The sequence below is a fragment of the Antechinus flavipes genome, chromosome 3 (assembly GCF_016432865.1).
Source record: "Antechinus flavipes isolate AdamAnt ecotype Samford, QLD, Australia chromosome 3, AdamAnt_v2, whole genome shotgun sequence".
In the NCBI taxonomy this organism is placed as follows: Eukaryota; Metazoa; Chordata; class Mammalia; order Dasyuromorphia; family Dasyuridae; genus Antechinus; species Antechinus flavipes.
In genome coordinates, this window is record NC_067400.1 from 263070052 (window position 1) to 263094368 (window position 24317).

Below are 24317 nucleotides of genomic sequence, written 5' to 3' on the forward strand. Positions count from 1 at the left end.
AATTCACATTTGTGTACCAATGTGTTAAAAAGAATTAGGAGAAAAATTTTGCAAAGTTTTCTTCCTATACGTTTGCATGCCTCATCCATTTCAAACTGATTTCTAGAAGGTTTTGTAAGTCTAAAAGCACGGTCTTTTACTTGGACTTTTCTACAGCTCTCTTCCTCTCCCCCCCTCCCATTTTCCTCTCGTCCCCTTTCCACTCTCTATAGTATATTTATACTGCAGATCCGAGAAGCTTTGAGCACCTAGTAAGGGAGATCGTTGAGTCAGGTGCCAGGCTTTCCCAGATTAGTCAGGCCCCTCTAGGACTTGGCTCTCCTATCCCGCAATGGTCAGATCTGGCTCCGGCACAAGGAACACCTCAGTCACAGGGCTTTGCGATCTGGATGCGGCGGCAGCTTGGCGCACTGGGGCATTATTCAAGACGGGCGTGATGGACTGGAAATTTATGTGAAGAGTCTGAGCCAAAAGTTGCTCGTTGCCAAGAAAAATTAAAAGCTATAGATAATTCAGTAACTAAGGGTTAAAGGTCCAGGTGGCCCCTACGAGCGTTCTGAGGAAGAAATTGCCTCGGAGGAGTCGGGGAGGGAATATTTCTACCCCCTTTAGCCCCGTAACTCCAGGGCTGTTCATTCCCCTCCCCCAATCAATTCCCCCTACTCCCGGACCTGCCATTTCCAAACAATTCCCACACTATTAAAATGTGTAAGGAAACTTGGGCCAGGAGATTGGGCGGAGGAGCCTGCTAACAAGGGTGGCATTTTTATGTAGCCCCTTGACACATAAATGTGAAAGAGCCCAGAAGAAAGGGGACTGGAGGGAGGGTAGGGGTGGGATAGGTTGGAGGTGGGAGAGTGGGGTGGGTAGGTTGGAGAAAAGGGGAAGGGCGAAGCTTGAACCCTCTCTCTCTCTTCCTTTGGTCGAAAGGCTGGCGACGGTGCCGGGAGGTGGGAACGACACCGGTTGGGGGTGGGGGGGAGAGGGGGTTGGTGGCGAAAGGCGGCGGCGGCGGCGGCGGTGGCAGCAGCAGCCTCGGAGCGGAGTCTGGCGGCTGCTGCTGGGGTTTTGACAGCTTTGGCAGAGCGAAGTGAGAGGAGCTTTATGGTAATTGCGGTTCTCCACTGGCCTTCTGGGTAGCGAGGGGAGTCTCGGCAAACGGCTGGGAGAGACCCCATTCTCCCTCCTCCCCCTAACTCCCGCGCCCCCTCCCTCCCTTCTCTTCCTCAGTCCCTCCTTCCCTCCCTCCGCCTCTCTCCACTCAGTCTCTGCGGGCCGCCGCCGTCGCCGCCGGAGTCTCCCCAGCTTAGACCAGGCGCAGTGCCCCGGCCCGGCGTGCGCAGCAAACTCAAGCTAGCCAGAGTCAGGAAGGGAGGAAGCCGAAGGGAACCGAAAGCGAGTATTAACGCTTGGAGAGCGAGAGGGAAAGATTGGTGGTGATAGTGGCTGTGGCGACGGTGGTGGTATTGGAAGGGGAAAAGAGAGCGAGGGAGGGAGAGCGAGGGAGGAGAGGAGAGGAGAGAAGAGAGGGGGGAGAAAGAGAGAGAGAGAGAGAGAGAGAGAGAGAGAGAGAGAGAGAGAGAGAGAGAGAGAGAGAGAGAGAGAGAGAATCCATTAAAAGAGAAAATAGTGGGGAAAACCTTTAAAGGTGGATACCTGTCCACTTCTCCCCCGACCTTAATCCCAGATACCGATTAGTGAAGGGGTCACGAGTTTAGGGGAGGGGGAAATCCCAAACTTGGGAGAGAGAAACGAGACGGCGGTGGCCCGAGCGCTGCGCCGGCGGGGGGGAGGGGAGGCCGCGGCTCAGAGGAGGAGGAGGAGAAGAGAGGAGGAGGAGGAGGAGGAGGTGGAGGGAGGGAACGAGGGCGGGGGGGAACTGTGTTGGGAGCGCAGCGTGCAGCAGACGGAGCCCGGGCTCCCAGCGGCAAGGTGAGGAAGAGCCGCTTTCCTCGCGGAACAACGGAGGCAGCCTGAACAACAGCAGAAGCAGGCGCCGCAGCGCACGAAGGAGAGGGGCAGACTGAAGAGCGGGCGGTGGGGCGGGGGCGGGGGCGACCCCGCCGAGGGCGGAGGGGGAGCCAGAGAGCCCGAGAGGGATTCGGAGCCGCGGCGTCTCCGCGTAGGGGACGAGTTCGGCAACACACCCAGCCAGAGCCAGAGCTAGGGACAACATGGCGCTGTGGATCCGGCCCGAGCCCGAGCGGCCGCGGCGCCGGCGCTCCTACTAGCAGCCCCCGGGAGCCATCCGTTCAGCGCTCACCCAGCGCCGCGGCGTGGGGCGCTCGGCCGAGCTCGGTCGGGTGCGAGCAGCCGGGGGACGGGGAAACGAAGCAGCCAGAAGAGAGGAGACGGGGCCACCCCTGTCGCCACCTGCCTAAAGGATCCAACCCTCCCCGTCCCGTCGTCCCCCCTCCCCCTTCCTCCTCGCCCTGTCCCCTCCCCCTTCGGAGCCGAGAGCCCACCCCCGCGGCCGGCCCGACCCCGAGGGCAGCCGGCTGGCTGGCTGGCAGACACCGGGAGGAGAGCGCGCGGCAGAGCGAGCGGGCGACCAAGAGAGAGACGGCAAACTTTGATTCTCGCCCCGCTTCCCCGGACTGGTTCTTTCTCAGTTCATTAACACCCCCCCTCTTTTTCTCTAACCCTCCCCCCTCTACCCCACCCCACATCCTCGCCTCTTAAAGACTTGGCGGGGGGGGGGGAAGGAAAAAAAAAAGCCCCAACAACAACTTCAAAGCGCCGGAGCGGAGGCTCTCCCTCGCCAGCCACTCGACGCAGCTCTTCCCAGCTGGAGATTTAAGGTCAGTGCCCGGAACACCTTTCCCCGGGGAGACTGGGGGGAAGGACGGGCGGGCGGGAGGAGAGAAGGCGCACCATCTGGAGCTGTCCCCCGCCCTCCGGCTCCCCGGCCGGGACTCAAGGGTTTCCCCCTATCTCTCTTTTAGCGATCTTCTCCTCAGGACCCCTCCCGCGTGCCCCGGGGCAGCTTTCTCGGATCTGGTGGTGCCCTCTCCCCTTTTATATTTGTCTTTTCCCTCGTTCGTTCTTTTTTATTCAGTTGCTATAAGTTATAAAATATGCAACAAACCTAAAGCAGCCCGGCGTGGGCTGCAGGGAGGGACGGGAAGGTGGAGGGGGGAGGGGGAGAGGATGGGTTGGGGGGGAGGCGCTCCAGCCCCCGCTGCCGCCGCCGCTGCCGCCGCCTGGGGGGTTTGCTGCCTCCTGGTGTGCCGGGGGTGGAGGGAGGAGGGGGGCGGCGGCGGGGGGGAGGGAGGGAGGGAGGAAGGAGACGGCCGAGGATCGGAATGGAAGTTTGGAGGCAGTTCGTGTATGTGCGAGCTAGCAGCAGCGACTGTGAGTTTGGGGGGAGGTTGAGGGGGGAGGCGGCCGCGGTAAAATGGGAAACTGCCGATCGCTTCAGGTTAGCCCGGAGCAGGAAGAGAAGGAGGTGGCGGTGGCGGTAGCGGCTGTAGAGGAGGAGGATTGCCGTCGGCTTTTTTTTTCGGATCTAGAGAGAACTGTTTTAAAAACAACAACAAAAAAACCCCACGCCGCTTGGTTCTCGTATGACGATCGTTCTTTTCCGTAGAAAGACTGGGCGTGTGGTGTTGGGGGGCCCCGAGAGCTGGGAGCACTGCTGCGGAGGGCAGCCCTCCGCCCTTCCTTCCCAAGGCCAAGAGGGCGAATCACACGGATTAAAAGGTGGGGGGCCAGAGCTGATTGGGGGAAGAACCGGAGGGCAGAAGGTGGGGGCAATCTCCGCTTCTCCCCTCTTGGTCAGGCACTTTTTTTTTAAACGTTATTTTATGGTTGGGTTTTTTTTTTCCTTTACCACCAAGCACCCCCCACCCCCCACGGGGGCGTTGCGGACTGCGTTGAAAGTTCTGGCCTGTGAGGGGTGTGGGGGAGTGGAGTTAAGCCTTTTTTGGGGGGGAGGAGGCGTTAGATGGTGCGGACTCTAGGAGAGAGACCTTGGTTGTGTGGAAACCGATTCCTGTTCGGATTCTTTTCCTTGTGTGCGGTTGTTTTTTAGTGGGTCCTTGTCCAGTGCCAGCGAAAAGTTTATTCCGTCCGAGGAAGCTCTTGTCCAGCGTGTGGGAAGGTGGTGGGGACGATGGGGGGCGGGTGGAACTTGCGAATGGGGCGGCGATGGAGGAGATGGGGAGCTGGAGAGTGCGGGTGGGGGGCGGGGTTCGAGCCGAGGTGGACGCCAGGCCCGGCTGAGGGACCGCTCCTCCCCTGGAAGGCTGGGTGAATTCCTTGCCAACTGTGGTGGCTTATGTGCTGCAGAAGAAATGTATTTGCTGTTGATAATGCGAGTCTGGAGCGACATTTTCTGGGCGTTCGTGGTTTAAAAAAAAAAAAAATAGTCCCTTCTCTGCTCCCGCGTTCCTCCCTCCCCCTGCAATTTCCTTCGTCTAGTCTTCCGCTGCTCCGAGGTCTAGGAAACTGCTGCTACTTGCGTGTGTACCTGACCAATGGTAGACCGAGATGGGTGAAGCTTTAATTTTTTACTAATGAGTTTTTCCCAGAAAGTAAGCTGACTTGCCACTTTAAATATGGACGTATGGAGGAAGAGGAGGAAGAGGAAGGCTATGTGTATTTAAAAATAAACAACAGCAGCAACAACAACAAAAAAAAAACCCCAAAACGTCATAGCTTCAAATTGGTATGCACACAGACTAGTGGAAAAGGCTTTAGAGAGTCCAGACAGCTTTGGTTTTAACCTTATATTTTTGAGAGTTTTGTTAGGTATGGAAAGAGGTCTTTGGTCTCAAAGATAGGCCTTAGCTAGATTCTATTCGGAGAATACCTAAAATTGGTCGGTTAGCAAAGATAAGAAGGAAGTCTCCCACCCCAGAAGGTGGTGGGTGGTAGGCACAGACAGCAACTTGGATATTTCTGGCCATCTAACACTTCCTGTGGCATTGGAAACAGACACTACCAGCTGAAATCAATGGTTACTTGGTGTTGAATTCGACTTTGCTAATAAGATGGCGAGTGCGCGAGGTATTTTAATTGTTGGTCTTGTGTGGGCAGTTCAGTGATATTCTTTTGCTACCCTCTCTACTCACCCCCACCCTCAAGCCATTATTCAGTCTGCACTTTGAAATTACTGTTCTTCTGGGAGCGTTGAGGGGAAAATTGGGATTATTATATCTTGCCTGGTTTTTAATTCGAAGGTGGCCAGCAGTGTGCTGAGCACCCTAATTGCTGTGGGGGTGGGGTGGGGTGTGGATTATTAGGTTTCTTCTTTTGAAGGTCCAGGGTTTTGGTTTATCCCCAGTGCAGTACTTTGAGACGCCTTCACCAATAGGTGACTGAGAGTTAATTAGGAAGTATTCTCTGGATCAATGAGTTGCACAACTCATTAACTATTCTTCAGCCTTTTGCAGGATTGGGCCTCTGCCTCCCACGCTGCATCCACCTTTGAGAAGTGGGGGGTGTTTTGAAGGTAGACGTGGGAACTGAGTGAGGGGGAAGGGGAGGAGGGGCAGGAAGGAGGTGTGATTAAGAGGCATTTAACTTTGCTGGGTATTGCCTTCCGTGTGAGAAGCAGAGCCAGCCAAGACATCCATTTTTCTTCCTGCCTTCTCTGTCGCTGTCTGTCCTCTGGCTCTGGCTCTTTAACACACTCTCACTCGCTAGCTCTGTCTCTGCCTGTCTCTGCCTCGCAGTTCTCCCCCCCCTCCCCCAGTCTCTTTTCTCTTTGAGCTGGTCGCGGTTTGCTCCCCGCCCAGTTCGGGATTAAACAGATATAAATAGGACTGCCCAGAGTTAGAGCTCCGGGGAAAAGCCCAAGCTGACCAGAACATTGGAGGAGGAGGGCGGCTGTTCTATTGGAATATTCTTCCCGGGATTATTAAAACTCATTAATGGGGTATTGGTCAGCCTTACTCCTCTTTTCACCCCCCAGGCATCTCTAAGGTGAATTGAGCAAGCAGAGACGAAGATTCCTGGTTTCTCAGGTGTTCTGGCTGGGCAATGTCACTTTATACTAAGAGTCTTACTTTTCTTAGAGCTGCTAGATTGGAGCACAAAAAGGGAGAGTGGGGGGGGTAATGAGGGAGGATTTTCTTTTAACCCTTTCATGATGTGAAAGGTAACTTGAAAAATTAGTTTGATTAAGTATGAGAAAGGAAAGTATGACCCTCCCTAGGATTCCTTTTCTGTTGTATGTATCAGTTGGTTCCTGGGGTACTCTGTTGTGGTAGGTATGGGATTGGTTTTTATTTGAATTTTTTGGGGGAAGGCAATCCAAATAGTTTGAGTTCTTTATCAGAAACTCCAGCTAACAAGCATATTCTTGTACTACTTTTAAGTGAGGCTCTCTACCTAATTCTGTGTGTGTATGTGTATGGGTATTACAGACACACACATACACAACTCGAACTCATTTGAAGACTAGGGACTTGAGTAAATGAGTACATTGACCTTCACATATACAGAAAGAAAAGTTAACTAATGCACAGGCCCAGGATGACATACAGAATATGATTGGTCACAGAATCTGATATCTATAGGTCAGATTCAGAGATAGAAGGAAACTGAATGGAAAGGCATTTTTAAGATTTATTAAGTTCTTACAATGTGCCAAACACTGTGCTAGGGACTACAGAAAGCCAGACAGTCCTTGTTCTCAAAGAGCTCACATAGTAATTGAGGGAGACAAGACATGTAGCTGTAGGGTGGTTAAAAGGCCAGCTGGTCCTTAAGATTCAATGGCATGATTCTGTAGTAGAAGGAGTGTGCCTTTTGGAGTCCTACAAGACAGGAAATTGAGATTTTAGTAGATGTATAGAATATGTAATGATGGGAATCCATAGGGAAAATGCAGGCCCACAGTTATATCGAGCTAGCTATGTGTATGCAGAGATAATCATGACAAGTTCAAAGAAATGTGTAGTATGATGTGGGTAGGACCAATGGGAAATTGGTTCAGAAAGTGAGGAATCATTTGCTAATGAGTTCCCTTTGTTAGAGTGGGATGGATGAGGGGATAATAGAGAATTCCTTCATTCTTTCAGTGTCTAAAGATTCTGTCTTCAAGGAGAAAGCTCTACACTATATTACTAGCAAGTTTTCCCATTACTTTGGTCATGGACCAGACTGCTCAGACACAGCCCTATAAAATCAGATGACAGGGTAGAGAAGTGTATTTAGACACAGGAGCAAGAGTTTCAAGGGCACACCTTAAGATACCGATATCTAAGTGTGTATGTGAAAAGACAGGCTACACAGATACTTACAGAAGAGAACACCAAGAGAGACATACAAAGTAAGAGACACATATATACATGTTCAGACAAACTCTGTTACAGATTCTTAGGGGAAGAGACCAGTAGAAACAAAGACCCATTAAAGGTGTATAAAAGGAATCGCTCAGAAATAGAAAATGCTTGCATACTTGTATAGGTAGTTCCTGAACACACAGACAACACACACACTTAGACACATAGTACAAAGTCACTACTGCAAAGTGAGACATAGGAGAAATAAGATTGTACTCTTTTCTGCAGAGATTCTTTATCCAGGCACATGTACATGCATGGGAAATACACTCATTGGAATGCATTCATTGGATAAAAGGCAATTAAATAAGTGCAAAGTGGGATTTGGAGTTGGGAAGATTGAAGTTGGAATTCTGTCTCACATTTAGTAGCTGTGTAATCCTGGGAAAGTCATTTAACCTCATTAAAAGCCACATTTTCTTGAGGTTCAAAAGAATACATGTAAAGTATTTTGCAAACTACAAAGTTCTAATTGCTAGATGTTATTAATATTAATAATAAAAGCAAGACATGTCTAAATAGACATTACAACCGCACTTTAAAAAAGGGAGATGTTGAAATGGCCTAGCCAAAGAGTGAGGTAGCAAATTTGGAGGTCAGTACTTGATATACCTCTTGTCTTTTGGCATCCTTAAAGTATCAAAAGTCATGAAAAGAGAATTTATTTGGAGGTTTTTGGGTAGAAACAACTTCCTTCACGTTTTACAGCCTCTGTTAATAAAGATTTGAAGAGAAGACCAGCTCTTACTGTTAATCATAATTTGTTTTATGGAATTAGGTACTTTTTGAATCACATTTGTTGTTTGATTTACTGGCAATACAAGGTCAGAAACTAATACAATAGAGGGCAACCAGGTAGAGCAGATTGAGAGATTAAGGTTGAAGGGACAGTGTTTCAGGGAGGAAAGAAAAAGAAGAATGGAGATTTTGAGGGTGAGGAACTTCATAGAGAGGAGGCCCACACTGAAATCTGGATTATGTTGAATATGTCTGGAGCATGCAACATTTGTGTTCCTTTTTGAGCCTAAGCTTGGGATAACCTAACCTTTATTGTATTGGGAATATAGTCTTCTTGAGGAGGTTGAAGGAGCCAGACATAGTAGGATAACAAAGGTAAGGTAATGATGTCCATTACAGCTAAATACATTTTCATAGTCAATAAACATTTATAAAGAGCTTCCTAAGTGATAGGCACCGTGCTAAGTATTAGAAATTTTTTTTAAAGACACAGGATAACCCCTGCCTCCAAGGAACTTAACAATTTAGTGAGGGAGTCCACATTTAAAGAGAATTGCAAAGGGGGATGATGTTTAGAAATGTTAACATTGCTTAGGGCCTGATGAAGTCCTGTAGTTGGGGTGGGAAATAATCTGAGATGGTATGAGTTTGAGTTGGTTTTTGTCTTGCATGGAATGATGATGAGTGTCTGGATATCATGATGTCCAGGAAAGCATACTGGTGAGAAGTGATAAGGAGGAATTCTCTGGATTCTCCTTAATGTGGTGGTAAATGAGAGAGGATCTTGTTATTAGAGATAGTCATATTAGAAACACATTGTTTGTGTATTTGTTAACTAATAATTTGTTCAATCATGCCTGATTTCTTAGTGATGTCATTTGGAGTTGTCTTAGCAAAGATACTGGAGTGATTTGCCATTTCCTTTTCCAGTTCACTTGACAGATGAGGGAATTGAGGCAAACAGGATTGTCAACTAGCCCAGAGCTACATAGTTAATAATAAGTAACTGACAACACTAGATTTGTACTCAGGAAGGTGAGATTTCCTAATTTAAGGCCTTGGCACTCTATCCATTCAGCCACTTAATTAGCTGCCCTAATGACAATAATAGCTAGTATTTGTGTAGCCCCTAGTATATATATTAGGTACTGTATTGAGAACATTTATGAGGTGAATGCAGTTATCCCTGTTTTAGGATTGATGAAACTGAAGCAGATAGATTAAGCGATTGGTCCAAGGTTACACAGTATTACAGAAGTTACAACTATTACTGTGAAATAATTCTAATGAGCAATAAGCGTTTATTAAATGCCTGTTGTGTGCAGAGACTGGATTTGAACTTGGGACTTTTGACTCCAGATCCAAGGGTTCAACCCACTCGTTTGAACTTAGGTGCCTAATCTTCAATAGAGAACAAGGCAGCCATCTCCCTCTTTACCCATATTTCTTGAACATTCTCTGCCTAATTATAACGTGGAAACTTTGTGTGAAAGACGCAGTTAGCTGACTAAAACAGCCCACCCTGCCTCTTGGAGGTCTCCTGGGTGCTTGCCTCAGGGCAGTTCTAAGAGTATTGCTGAGGTTTATATTAATATTATACTCCTGTGCAAACTTTGGCAGTGTATTTTAGAGAGCACCAGTGAGAAATTGTCTTGTTTTAATATCTTCTCTATAGACAAGGATCTTTTTTTTTTTTTTTTAGCCTTCCTAACAAATATCAATTTGAATGTATAGGAGTTGGCACCAGGAGGGCAAGGAAGCACCTCTTGGTGACCCAAACAGAAAATCCATTTTTTGGACCATAAAAGAAATCTTTTTGCTGGGCACCTGGGCCATAAGTCGTTGCCTGTGTAGTGATGGGCAGAGATTAGGGGTGGGGGGTGGAGTTAATTGTTTTATTTATTTTGGTGAGGCAGTTGAAGTTAAGTGATTTGCCTAGGGTCAAACAGCAAATAAGTATGAAGTGTGCCTGAGGCTAGATTCTAACTCGGGTCCTCCTGATTTCAGAATTGGTATTCTATCCACTGAGCCAGCTCGCTGCTCCCGATTATTGGGATTTTGTGATAAAAAGCTGATTTTTGGAGCTATGGTATTGGAGGTAGGGGTAGTTTACTTGTATTTCAAATCTTGTTGAATTGAGATTTTACAGGACTTGGACTTGGACTTCTGGTATTAGAGACTTTTTTCCTACGTCTTTAACTCTCCTTTATATACCTCATATATACCTGCCTTCAGATTTGAGCATCTCATTGGGTGTAGAAAAGGATTATAAGCTCATGGATTGTAAATTTAAGGGTCCTTAGAAGTTAGGGTTGGGTCAACCCTACCTCCATTTTACAGATAAGGAAATTGAAGCCCAGGGGGAAAGATAACTTGCCTAAGGTGACACTGGTGGTAGAACTAGAATTTGAACCCAGTTTTTATGACTCCAATTATCCTTTACACTCTTAACATTGAATCCTAGTTGTTTACTTTTCCTGAGTGAGAAAAAAGGAGGCATTGGAGCAATATGGCATTTTGTGGCAAATCTAAGCCCTGCATCTGAGAAGGTGAATTCACTCTCCTCCTTTAGCAGTTTCTTTTTGCTTACAATATATTCTCTTTAATAAAAAAGCATTTCTTCAGAAAAGGAAACCACCACTTGTCATTTTAAAACTCATGAGAGACATGTAGCCCATTTTAAAAGGAAGGGGGGGTGATGTTCAAAGTAGGGAACAAACATCTTTTGCATCTAGAATTTAGAAGAGGATGGGGAAACAGGGAGCTTTTCTTGGTGGGGTAAGCAATCTCAGGCCCTTGATGGAGTTGTAATAGTATTTAAACCGAGGTCCCTTTACGGAGCCTGCAACTGATAACTAATTCCAGCCTGGTCGACCTCTTAGTCCTGCCTGAAGGTCTAGGACCTGAACCTTTGGCCGGGCAGCTCTTGGCACTCTCTCCCAGGTCAGAGTTAATGAATGTTTCGCCCAGGACTTCTCTGGCGGGCCTCAAATTCAGCCAGGGTCTAATGAATGTTCTGTCTTAGTCTCGGCACAGGAAGATCTGAGGCCACCTACTCTCCGGGAAACCTTTTGTAGTGAAACCATTCCACTCTTTATTTTTGTGACGGCCCAGATTGGATGATTGGGGGGGGGGGGAGGGGAAGAAGAGGAAAAAAAGCAGGGGGTAGGAAACACCACTAGGTGAAGTAAGAGAAGTAGAGCACTGAAGGAGTAAAACAGGGCATTTTTCTCCTAAAGAAAAAAAGGAAGATGCTCTCTTCAGACTAGTTTTGTCATAGTTTAATCATTTTTCAATAGATGCTTCCTGGGTGTATGGATTCAGTGGAAACCTTACTTTTATTTTTTATATTGTTCTTCCCATTCGAAATTTCCCTTGTCACTTAATGGGTTTGGTGCCTTGTGATTAGACATGCAAGGAAGTCCGCTTGGAGAAGATCCTGACAGCATGAAATATAATTTGTGATCTGAAAGACAGTTTCCAGTATAATCTCATTATGCACCACAGACTCCCGGTGTTATTTTGTAGAAGGCGGACAATGATCAATTTACATTGACCCGGGGCTGGGCGAGCTTTTAGATGGTAATTGCCATATTGATTTGCATGCAAAAAGGAGACCTGCTAAAATTAAAGACCGGAAGCTAAATTAAACTAAATTTATTGTCTAGGTGAAAACTGGAGGATGGGGGGAGGGGAAGCAGCGGGAAAGGGAATAAAGTGAGGGTGCTTTGCAGTGGGTGGGGCTGATAAAAGTTTCTGGAGAGTTTCTAAGGATCGATACTCTAAGTTAAATGTAGAAAAGCCTTTTTCTTGACCTTAAAAAGGATATTTTTCTACATTCGAGAGAATCCCTGAAAATAGACAGTTTCGACGAAGCAAAAGCTAACTTTCCCATTAAGAGCAAGGAGGTCTTTTAATTATACGATACCTGAGAAGTGGTTTCATTTAAGGGTTCCACTGTTTTTATCCTTCCTTCCTTCCCCCCCCCCCTTTTTTTTTAATCAAAGGACTCACTCATCAGTTAACAAAAATACTATCTCGGGAGAGTTAAAATTTAAAATCTTCTTGCCTCCCCTTCCCTTTACTCCTCCCCCCCAAGGCAACAGTCTTTATTAGTCTGATAAGACAATTAAAAGAGAGAATGGGGGAGTCCACCGGAGCTGGAGCTGGAGCTGGAAACTCACTCGCTGCCAGTGCTGAGTGTATTCACTGGACCGTTAGGAAAGGGGGTGGAGGAGGTGGAGGAGTTCCGCTCTGTGGCACAATAATACTCTGGGCACAGTTGTATTGCCTCAATTCGGCGACGGCGGGGTCGTTTTATCGTTTTAAGGAAGCGTCTTTTTCGAGGCTTAACTAGTAGGAGCCAGGGATGCTGCCCGTTTTCTCACGCCTTTCAAGCCTAGCGAGAGTGGGGGGAGGGGAGGCCAGGCGGTATTCTTCGGAAAACCACGTTTGTGTGGCCCGCCAGCCCAAGCGTGGTTTCCTTAGACCTGTGGTCAGGTCATGCTGTTGGCCAGAAACTTGGCCTGGCCGTGAGGAGGCTGGTGAAACGTTGAAGAAATACATATGACTTGTCTCACCTTTCTGGGTGAAGTGGTAAGGAATCAGAGTGGTAGAAAGAGGGATCGCTTCAGATTCTCCAATCCAAACATATCCTTCCGCTTGCTTGCCTTTATGTCTTCCCCTTTCTTCTCTTTTAAAGAACTTAAGGAAGAACTTGAGTTCTAAACTTATTTCCTTAAAGGGGGGGGGGGGAGTGTGTCTGTGTGTGTGTGGGGGGGTGGCTTTAAAAAAGGAAACGACTTTCTGGCCTAATTCCCAGTAGCTAGATCTAATAGACATTTAGCCACCCCTTCCCAGGCCCTAGAAAAGTTGACTTCCACTCCGTCCCTCCCTTGCCCTTCCTTCCTCTCTTAGAAAGATGGCTCAAGTCACCGTTTCCCTATTGGATGCTTCTTTAGGGAGCTTCCGAATAACTAAGCTCAATTTTGATAGAGGGAGAGAAGTGCCATTTAGATCTACCAGATCAATTCTCATGGAAGCAGTTCCTAGGGATCTTGTTCTTGGATAAAGTCTGCCTGGTCCTCAATGGAATTGCTTTCCATTGGCAGCCAAGGCACACGCAATCAGGATTGCTTTTTTCTTCCCTTCAATCTTAGCATTGTCAGTGGTCATAGTTGGCATGACAGAATGGCCTATCCATCCATAACAATCTCTGGAAAGGTCCTTTGGTCCTGCTTCTCTAGTCCTGGATATTATGCATTTATTGCTTGGTATCTTCGAAAAAGTAAAAGGACTAGAAGAAAGAGGACGTTTTTAGTACCTCCTTTTGAATTTCCATCCTACCACCCCACTCATCATACTCCTCCCTTTAGCTTCATTTTCAAGGGTTTCATTAAGGAGTGAGGAAACTTTGTGAAGAATAGAGCTTATATGAGGGAGGAGGCAGGGGAGAAAAGTTGCTTTTGGAATTCAGTCACCCTTGAAGTGTTAGTCGTTCCTATAAAGTTAGGTGTGCTTCCAATAGCTTCCCCCATTCCCTTAACCTGGCAGATATTACTTGGGAGTATAATGACTCAAGTGACTTCCTGAGGGGAAGTACAAATAAAAATTAGGTTTTCTGTTGTGGGTACAGAAATAGTGGAATGGGAAAATTACTCTGAAAAAGTGGCTCTTTTTAAAAGCACACCCTCATTCTCCAGTGTTGGGGAAAAGGAGACTATCTTAATTTGTCTTTTTAATTTCTTAAAGTCTAGCATATTTTTCACATAGCAGGGATGCTAATATATATTATTATAAATAATATAAATATTGCATTTTTAAAATAATACATTAGGTTTCTGTTTTGTCCCTGACTTAGTCCAGGAGAAGAAACATTATGCTTATTCAGTGTGTATGTAGCCTTAACCTAGATCAGACAGGGAAACCCTGTTTTTTTGTTTTGTTTTGTTTTGTTTTGTTTTTAACCTGTTAAACTATAGCTCCAGATAAAGCTCCAATCCCAGATTCTATCAAGGGCGAGTGTCTGCCTGGATATCTTTTTGCCATTGTAATGAAATACATTTACTTTTCCTATCACTGTTTTGTGGTTCAGAAATGACTCCAGAGAATATTGATGTCTTCTTTGGAAAGTTCTCTTCATTAATTGGGAGAGGGAACAACAAAGTACAGAAAGATAAAATTAAAAAGATTAGAGAAAATCATCAGAAGAGGATGACAGGAAGTAGAAGTTTGAGATGATTTTTTTTTGTTTGATGGTGAATTAAGTCCTAATGTTGGGTGAGGTCTTAGATTGGGTTTCCAGTAACCTCTGGGGAATTTTTCTTGATTTATCTTGTATATATGAAAGAAGAAATCCTATCATTAGAAGAAAGACCTGGATTGTATGTAATGAAGCTAAAGAAGTAAGTCAGTGTGATCAAATTTCCCACTTAGTTCCCCTGGGAGCAGTCAGCATTTCACTTATGCTACACTTTGGTTCTTGATTCTCAAGGGATGGCAGCTCTGAAACAAGAGACCTCTCCTCCTTCCCTCATCTTTTTCCTCTTTTCCCAAATGCCTTTGTGTGGAAGGAACTTCAGTTGCTATGTATTGCTATTCTGTCTTTGGAAAGAATTTCTTTGCAGACATTGTTTTGTGAACACTAAGTAGATTTGTGTTTGTTTGTTTGTTTAAACCAGGCCAGGAGTTCTTTTCTCATTCTCTCTTAAAGGCTATACTTAGTAGTATGCCCCTATCAGTATGATTTTCACTTTGTGTGAGGCTCTGACTAACAGGTCCCAACCAGTTTTACTTTTCTGAAGAAATCTTAGCCTTTATATACCAGGTGTCCTTGGATCTGTGGGTTGATTTTAGGGAGAGCAAGGGAGAAGGGTGTAGAATCATCAGGGTCATTTTAATATGTTTTTATTTTTCAGCCCTCAAGAGCAAATTGGAGTTATGAAGTCAGAATTGATATACCTACTTTTAAAGCGATATTTCTTTAGATAAACTCCTAAGCATTTAACAGTTCTGTACAAATATAAACTTGAAATAACTCTAGACATACGTCATTTAGGAAAGAATAAATGAACTACAGAAATGTCCAAACTATGTAAATCCTAGAGTAGTCTGTTCTCCCATAAACACATTACAAGAGCCAAGACACTTCCAGTCAAAACATCATTGGAACCAGCAGCCTCTGTCCTTCTTATTTATTATTTTATTAACAGCATTTTACATGGTATTTAACAATTGTGGCCTGCCTGCTTTGCATCATGACAGAATACAGGCAGAAATAAAGGCAGAAAATAGATGGGGGAGGGTAGGAACATTCCCTCACTTTCTAATTTAAAAACATTCCTTAGATTGGAAGGACATGACAACTTGGCACTGGGGTGTCAGAGGAGTTGTTTCTACTACCTGTAAGTAGATAGAACAAACTAGTTTCTAAAATGCCCAATAAAGTAAACCATTACTTTTAACAGTTCTATAGCCCTCCCCTCCCCCCTCAAAAAACACCAAACTACAGAAAAAATATGTAGGAAGTTGTGTTTTGTAAACAAATGAAATTTTGCAGTATAGTTTTTACTTTCTTAGCTATCACGGGAAGCTGGGTGAGTTCCAACATGCTCTTCTCAATAAATTATTGGTTATTCTCTGAGAGAGGAACTATTTGCCTGATATCTTGCTGGAAAGTTTATAACGAAAACTAATGCCTTTCTTAAGTCATAAAATGAGCCTTGTGTGATTATTTAATTAAAATCTATTTAAAGACCGATTAGGCATGTAATTTGCACTAATAATGACGATTATGGAAATGTTCAACTTAACAAAAAATATCATAAAGGCTACGTTTTGATTAGTGGGGCGACAGTGTCCAGTGATTTGAGCAATTTCTGAGAGGCAAGTCATCAAGCTTCTCTTGAAGATTTCCAAGTCCTACCTTCTTAAGTTGCTTTGTAACAAAAAAAAAAAAAAAATATTTGAACTTAAAAAAATTCTATTTCTGCCCAAATTGACGTGCTTACAGGTATATGAGAATAAATAAACTTTACCTCCATGTCAAAAACCCCTTTCCCCTCCTGTGTCTTTAGGACAGTTTGAATGGATCCTTTCCAGGAGGGAAAAAAGTAGTTACAAAGAGGTGATGTATTGCAAATAGACAGGTGGGACATGAGGATAGCTATGTTGCTTGAATAATCAGCTGTAATAAACATGATTGTCGTCTTTATCCTTAGGTAGAGGATGGTGGGTAGATGGGGGGGGGTGTCCCCTTATCCAGAGGGACCAGCCAGCTGCAGTGGTTGGTGTCTTAAGGCACTGAAGGCAGACACAATGCTGCTGTTGTTGGTTTGATCTCTAACTGTGGATTGTTAGTCTGGATTTAACTATGTGGTAAGGGGGAATGTGAAGGCTGTTTACAGCTAGTGCAAATAATGTGACAGCTGTTGGAGCTCTAGCAGCCCTGCGCCTCTTCTGCACTTACACAAAGCTCTCACTATGGGAGCAGGGAAGCAACCCCTGCTGCAGTAGTCACAGCAGCAACAAGCAGAGTTGATTCCAGTTTGTCAGAGCCCTACACAGGGAGAGTCTGAAACTCCCATTGATATATTTACAGATTTGGGACTTGTTTTGTCTGAGGTAGAAAAAGATGTTTATTGTATGAGAGTTGAGTTGAATGTCACATTTTTAAAAAAATAAGTTTCACCCTTATATCTCTAAATTTAATTAGCAAAGGAGCTTAGGCTTAAGGTTGGTCCAGGTTTCAACTGCTTCTTGATAGTCTGGAATGAAGAGGAGGCTTCTTTTCACTTCAGGATATAAAGTGATGAATAAAACAACTTTTATAGGAAAGCAAGTCTGTTGGAAAGCAGGTGTGTATTTATCTGTTGGATTCTCTGCAAGTTGAAGGTAGAGGCTAAGCAAGGTCCTCTCAAAGTCAAAGTAAATTTCTAAACAAGAATGTCATGCCATTAGGTCTAAGTATGGATATAGTCTTAGGAGGCTAAGGGACTGTGTTTAAATTTCACTCCTATAATTGTTGACTGAATTGTAAATGCAAGTATGTACATTTGCATATGCTGAGGATGGTTTTGGTTTATAGCTTTTTTTTTTTTTTTTAATATTGCCTTTTCTCTGTCTTCCCTTTTTCTCTCTTGAAAGGTTCCTCCCTTCTATGACCTCCTAGCCAAAAAAAAAAAAAAAAAAAAAAATACTTAAATGAAGTAGAAGTGTAATCCTGAAATCTGCAATAGGATACCACCCACTCTGTGACATATTAAACTATACTGCACACTACCACAAACCTTCCACTGAATTACTGGTACAAGAGCCAAAGCACTGTTGAGTAGTCAAAATGAAAAAGCGGTTGGTTCAGATATATCACTCAAACCAAAAAGTGTTCTGCTGTAGCCATAGCTGCCTGTTTTGCTGCTTTTCTCATTTCTCCAAACTAAAATCTAAATATTATGTACCAAAGAACTGAGATGTTAGGATGTTTCAATCTATATAGATTCTAGTACCAAGTCAAATCCTGTGGTCTCTAAAATCTTGATCTTTAGGCCTTCCAGAAAATGTTGTAATATCGGCTTCTATGGTTTTAAAATGAAGATTTCCAGAATTAGTCAATCCAGTTAACATTTAATATCTATTATATGCAAGGCACTAAGTACAAGACCAGAACTTGCATTTGAAGTAATATCATTCCAGCTTCAATTCTGTAAATCATCTAATGTAGTCTATATAAGATGGGTGCCATTTTCTGTAGGAATGTTGCTTGCGAAACCAGTTTCACCTTGGCAAACAGATAAACAAGTCTCAATCTCCAAAACAGGCAATTTTTTTTTCGCCTTTCAAACCTCTTAAAGTAACCCAGCAGTATTTTCAGGATTATCCTAGTGCCTGGGAGGAGGGAAGCTCATTGTCTATTTTTTTTTTTTTATTAAAGGCAAATGCAAATTACAGAAAAATAATTTTCTCTCTACGATATGCAATGTATTAGTCACTTGTTATCGGACTTGGAGGCAGACCTCATTTGCCCGCCTGCCAACTCACATCTGCTCAGAGCCGTTCTAGGCATTTTAACCTTGGTGGTGTAGCATCTTAGTCCCACGAATCAAACAGGAGTAATTAAGGTCTAAACCAGCCACAAAAATTCATTGGCCTCTAAATGTATGAGTCTGTTTTGGTGCTCCAGACTGGTATCCTTCATATTGTTTTAAAAAGAAAAAACCAAAAAAACTGAAACTAAATTTTCTTTCCAAAAAAACTTTTTTCGAACCCACTCGATCTGTCTCCCTTTCCTCAAGTAGATTGATATGGCCCAATGTTGTCAAAAAAAAAAAAAAAGATGCAGAAGCTGTGGAAAACTTATTTTTAAAAGTAATGTAATGCCGCCATTGCCTATAGTCAAATATAAATATAACATTTCACATTTACTATCAGAAATTTTTTTGCACGGGGGCGGGAGGAGGTCACATTGGGATACAGTTGTAAGGTTGTGGTCAGTTTGGCTTATAAGTAAAATCGGAAGGCCTGGTTTTCCACTTGGCATTTTTCTTTGAAAACAAACCTTAGAGATGATTGGTGTTGCAATCTTTCTTTCTTCTCCTCCCCCCCCCCCCCCCCACCTCCACCCCCGTCCCTTGTTGTATAAAGGTCACTAGTTGAATCTGCCCGGAGGGTTGAAACGTAGGGGGTCCACGTTCTCTCGAAAAGAAGCCCCTGCTCGGACTTAATTAAGACTGGTTTTCCAATACTCCAGTTTGGCTAGCCGCAAACAAAGGCCCCCGTAACTGGAGGGCCTATTTTGAAAAGCACCAACTTCCCGATTTCCCTGTCACATTATGCAAGCGGTCTTGTCCCAACTTAAAGCATATATTTCCAACAACTTTTAAGGAAGAAAAAAAAAGACTGAGTGAAATGGCAGCCATTAAAATGACTCGACCTTTTTAACTATAGGTGAGCTGTTAGAGGCAGCGAATCATGTTTAATATCTGCCTGGCTGCACGCCGGCCATTTGCTGAATAATGAGGGAGCTGCTTTCTCCTCGGGAGTAGGGGATCGAGGATCATCCCATCATTCAAGATTCTAGGTTTTGGACGTCTGTGAACGAAGTGAGCTCGAGAAGCTCCTGACGTTTAGTAACGGGTGGTGTCAACTCAGTGCCACAGCTTTCTCCGGGGGTGGGGAGTGACGGGATATCGGGGTCAGGCCGTATCTGCCACGCTTAGACAAATGTGCAGTCCCAGGATCAATGCCTACTAACGTCCTCCAGTGGCAGATTTGCGGAGCCCCCTTTCCCAACCCCTCCGCGCCTCTGGCCCTTGGCTTCCTTGTTTGTGTGAAGGTTTTTGTTTTTGTTTTTTGGGGCGGGGTGGAAAGAGGAGGGAGTAAATCCAGAAGAATCGGAAAGAGGTTTGTGGTGTGTTGCCCTTCTCGATACCCTATCCCGCTCCATATCGGGGTATGGGTCAGCCTCGAGCTTGGTTTCCCGGTTTTCTTCTAACATCACCTTGCGCAAAGCTTTGCACCTTTTCAATTTAAATTGTAGACCAGCTTTCTATGGCAACGTGTGTGTTCCTCCCCCCCTTCCCCAACCCCCATGAAACTTCAAGACTGCAGCAGGAGCAACGGGGCGGGCACGAGCGAAGGAGTGCATACCTCTGCGGTGGCTGCTTGATGCCCTGAGCTTAGCTGGCCAAACAAGCTTACAGTGAAAAAAGCGAGAGGTCGAGTGCGCCCGTAGCTGTTGGTGTGCTGGCCCCCCTCCCTCCCCAGTCGGGCCGGACGCTGCAGGCGAAAAAGGGTTAAATTAGGGGCGGGTCGGGGTAGGGAAGGCCCAGGCCTGTTTCTCCCTGAGACTTTGCCCGGGGTATGAAACGTTGGCTTAATTACCTGAAGTGCGCATTAGTGTCAGGCTCATCGCCTCTACCCTTCTAGATCTCTCAGCCCGGTCTCCATCCCTTCCCCACCCCCCACTGAGAAGCCGCCGCCGAGACAGCCCCGGCGCTGCTGCCGCCGCCGCCTGTTGTCCTTGGCAGCAGCCGCGGCGGAAACCTCGTGTGTGTGTGTGTGTGTGTGTGTGTGTGTGTGTGTGTGTGTGTCTGCATGCGCGTGTGTTGTGTGTGTAAAATGGCGCGGCCGGTTCAGCCCGAGAGACTTGCCGCTGCAAGGCTTAATCTCCGGCCTGGCCTACTGGGTCTCGGGGAGAAGTAGAAGGGAAATCCGGGGCGGAGGGGGAGGGACAGGGAAGCCCGGGAAGGGGTGGGGTCAGAGTCCTGGCTTGGGCCTGAGGGCTGGTGCTGGTTGCTTGTCTCTAATCAATTCAGTATCTGGGCGCCTCTCGTCTTCCAGCGACTGAGGGGTGTGTGGGGCGAGATGAGTCAGCCGGGGGGCAGGGGAGGAGAGGGGGAGTTCCATTCCCGGGGTTTGTCGTGGCAGAAAATCTCTTTGTTGCTGATTGCAAGGCGGGGATGGAGGGGGAGAATGGTGGAGTATTTATCCCCTCAGTTTTTCGTTGTTTGGGGGGGAGATGCTGTCAATCCAGCGAAGTTCAGTAGCAGGACCGAGAATCGGGATAGTGGTCGTCTGCTTATTTGTTACCTGTCTCTGAATCCTGCTATCGTTTCCTTCTCTTCTCTCTCCCCTTCCCCCTTTATTAAAAATGTTTTGAATTGGTCGTCTCACCTGCTTGTCCCTAATGAAGGGAAGGAATAAACGGTCTGTCCTATTTTGTTATTAAATTCCCTCTCATCCCCCACTCACCTTTCACGCTGTTAAATTTATTACTAATGGGGGGGGGGGCGGCGAGCGCTCGCGAGGGAGCTGGGAACAGAAATATTTGCCTGGGGGGAGCATATGCTTAGGTGCCGCTGTGAGACTTTAGCCAGTCGGAGGCGTGACTGCCGAGAAAGGCGAACAGCCTCCTTCCCTGTCCCTGCTCTCCAGGCCCCTCACTCCTTCCATTTGTCCCCATCCCCCTTCTTACGACCGAGCTACGTCTATCCGTACCTCTCGGGTTCGCTCTTTCCCTCCTACTAAGCCCATCTGAGACTGAGCTAGTGGGCGAGCCAGAGACAGATACACTCACGCACATCCGGGGGCGGGGGGAGGGGGAGAAAGTGGGCCTGTGGGGCGGGGCTGGCGGCGGCAGCGGCGGCTCCAGCTGCCTCGGAACTGCAAGGCAGCCGCCGCCGCGTTTTGTTTACCAGCCTGCCGGGTGGAAAGTCCGGGTAGCCTCGCGCAACACGTGATTAGTATGGGAGCTTCGGGACTTTGTGGGGAGGGAGGAGTAAAGAGGACTGGGAGCTTTTGCTCCCTCCCCCCACAAAAAGCATTCCTAAAATAGAATCTTCATCACTTGCTCCTTTTTTTTTTTTTTTTTTAATTCAAAATGTATCGCTGTCGTGCATGACTCAAGATGTATTTTCGAGATCGAGGATTGGGGCGAGCTCTAGCTGCTCATTGTAGTTAGCTTTATGGTAATTAGAAATACCAAGGGATGGGTAAAGGTCAAACCTTCTCTGCTAATCCATGGTTGCTGGGAGGAGGCTACTTTGCTGCCTTCTGTCTTGGCTTCCCGACTTTTTCTGTACTTCTCCCTTATCCCTCCCTTTGGGGTAGGAGGTTAAATCAGGGGCAAGAAACTAGGCGAAACTAACTCTGGGAGATTTATTTGTTGTATTTTATAATCGAAGAATGGTAGACTAATGTCTGCAGTATTTTCTTACATAAGGTTTACCTGAAGTTTAAAAAGAGAAGGGCATTTAAAATAAATACTCTGGGGCCAGAGCTTGTTCAGGTAGTTGTGATAACTAATCTATTGGAGGTTCACAAGGGGACATAGGTGTGCCACACTCACTACATGGTACTTGACCCCGATGCTTAACGGAAACAGGCTCGATCCAAAGAGAAATGGTTCTGAGGTTTGTTTAATGGTAGAAGGTACCTGCCTGGAGATAGATATTTTTTGGTTGCTTTTTATTCCCACCATCCCCGACCTCCCTTATCTTTTTGACTTAGTCTGCTTCTGTGGGCTTTTTTTTTTTTTTTTAACCTAAAAATGATGGTTGCCGGAGCCTTGAACCAGAAAATTAGAAAGCTGAGGTAGTTTGTAGCATTGTTTATTTCTGAAAACCAAAATTGTTTGTTTTACCGTTTTTTTCTCATTGATACCACTTGACTGTCATGATGTGCAGATTTTAACCCCATCAGTTGTGCTGATGATCAGTCAGGGAAATTGGCTATTTGTCGGGAAGGTCAGATTGAAAATGAATAGAAAGAGATGAAGGGCTCCAAAAGGAACCTGGCTGCTTGCTATGCTTTCTTCTGTAACTTCATTGTAATCCTTCCATTTAATTTCTTGTCTGCCTCTTAGCACTCTCCCCCTTTTCCCTCCCCCCCCTTTTTTAAAATACAGCAGTAAAGACATCCTCATTTCAAAAAGTCATATACAGATGAAGTTTGATGAAGGTTTCATACTCCTGTACCTCTAAATGGCATCATCTTTCCAGATCCCAAATAAAATGTCATTTAATTAATACTTTTCTCTTTCTTGGCTCCAGGGCCTTTCCTAGCTCCATCCTCCACTCCCTTTCCCACAAAACTGGATTTTTTTCAGTGGGTTTCCTGGATGCAGTTCCCTGCTTAAAAGAACTTTTCTGCTAGAATCACAATGGGAAAGTCTCCCTGATTCTTTTTAACGGATGCCCAAAAAGAGAGACAGAGACAAAACTTTGAAGAACAGATATTGCATGTGTGTTTGCATTTTGCAAACTTCTTTTTGGGTGTTCCATATTTCAGTGGCTCTTTAGAAACAGATAGCAGCAAATCTTTACAGAATTTCATTTTTCTTTCTCTTTTAGAATAAAAAAGTGGGAGAAAAAAAAGCAAAACAAAGATTCGGTTTTGCAAAGTTAATAGGTAGGGAGTGTTTCTCATTATGAACTTAATAAAATATTGTCATTCAAAACTTCCCCATCCCCCTACCATAACTTTTTTGTCTTCTTAAACCCCATTGAGAACTGCAATCTGGTGACACAGTAAGACCCTCCTCCATTTCCCTAGTCCAGGCATTTTCACTAGTTGGCTTCCATGCCTGGAATGCTCTTCTCACCTCCATCTCCTGACTTCAAGGCTTCCTTCTAATTCAAGCTAACAGTCAAATTTTTATGGAAAACTTTTCCTGATGCCTTTCTCTGTTGATTATTTTCAATTTATCCTATGTGTAGTTTTGTCTGTACATTGTATTTTGCATGTTTTCTCTTCCATTTAATTGTGAGCTCTCCAAGGATAGGAACTCTTACCTTTCTTTGTATCCCTGTCAATTGGCAAGGTGCTTGGTACATGATAGGCATTTAGTAAACGTCTGTCACCCAGCTAAGTAGCATTTGGGCAGTTATTATTCAAACCATGATCCCTATGGAGATTGTGAAAAAGTTTAAGGGTAAATCAGCCTCTACTTTACACATTACAGTGAGTCGGGTCTACCAAGCATTTAGAAAACCTTCAAGTTCTGTATAAACATTAGTGTTCAATATGTTGTCTGTGTCTCATTTCACTGCACTGGCTATTCCTGTAATGTATTTCCTTTACAGTTTGCTTCTTAGAAGAGTCCTTTTTTCTCACTTCAAAATTCAGCTGCGGTACCGTCTCTTCTTCTCTCTCTCTCCCCCTTCCCCCCCCCCATTTATTTAATATTTTCCCCAGTTACATATAATACACACTTCTTTTTACATTTATTTTTAAAACTTTGAGTTCTTCCTTTCTTCCTGACCCCCAACTCACATTGAGAAAGGCACATGTGAAGAAGTTAAGCAAAATCTAGTACCATCTTCTAAATCAGAATTTCTTAGTCTGTCAACTTTAAAAATAAATATTTTTATAACTGATTGGTTTCTTTTGCAATCATATATTTCATTTTAAACATAATAAAACTTTTTCCTGAGAAGGAGCCCTAAGTTATGGGTCACAGAAAAAAAAATTAAACTATTGTTTTTATGAAACTTTTCTTGATTCATGACCATCCATAGTTATCTTTCCTTTGTGGGTGTTGTCTCCGTATAATAATATAATAATAATAACATAAATTGTAGTGTGTTTCATTTTATCTTTGAATCCCCAACACCTAGCAAATCATCTGGCACATTGTAGTTGCTTAGTAAATGTTGGTTGATTGACATAATTCTCTGCCACCACACATTCCCTAGTGTTCCATGGGTAGTCCCCTGCATCAAGGTTGTTGGAAGTCATTAGTTAATTGCTCAGTCAGCACTATCAATAGTTCTTGGTTGTTGTGGTAGAATA

General features: G+C 45.0%; 1 protein-coding gene across 5 annotated transcripts in view; it reads left to right on the forward strand.

Moving 5' to 3' along the window:
* The first annotated feature begins 2704 nt into the window (after window positions 1–2704).
* Window positions 2705–24317, forward strand: part of BCOR (BCL6 corepressor) — a 62212-nt gene continuing 40599 nt past the window's right edge. For all 5 annotated transcript variants that reach the window (XM_051985028.1, XM_051985030.1, XM_051985032.1 and 2 more), the window contains exon 1: window positions 2705–2801. The gene's annotated coding sequence lies outside the window, so the exon portion shown is untranslated. The remainder of the gene's footprint in view (window positions 2802–24317) is intronic.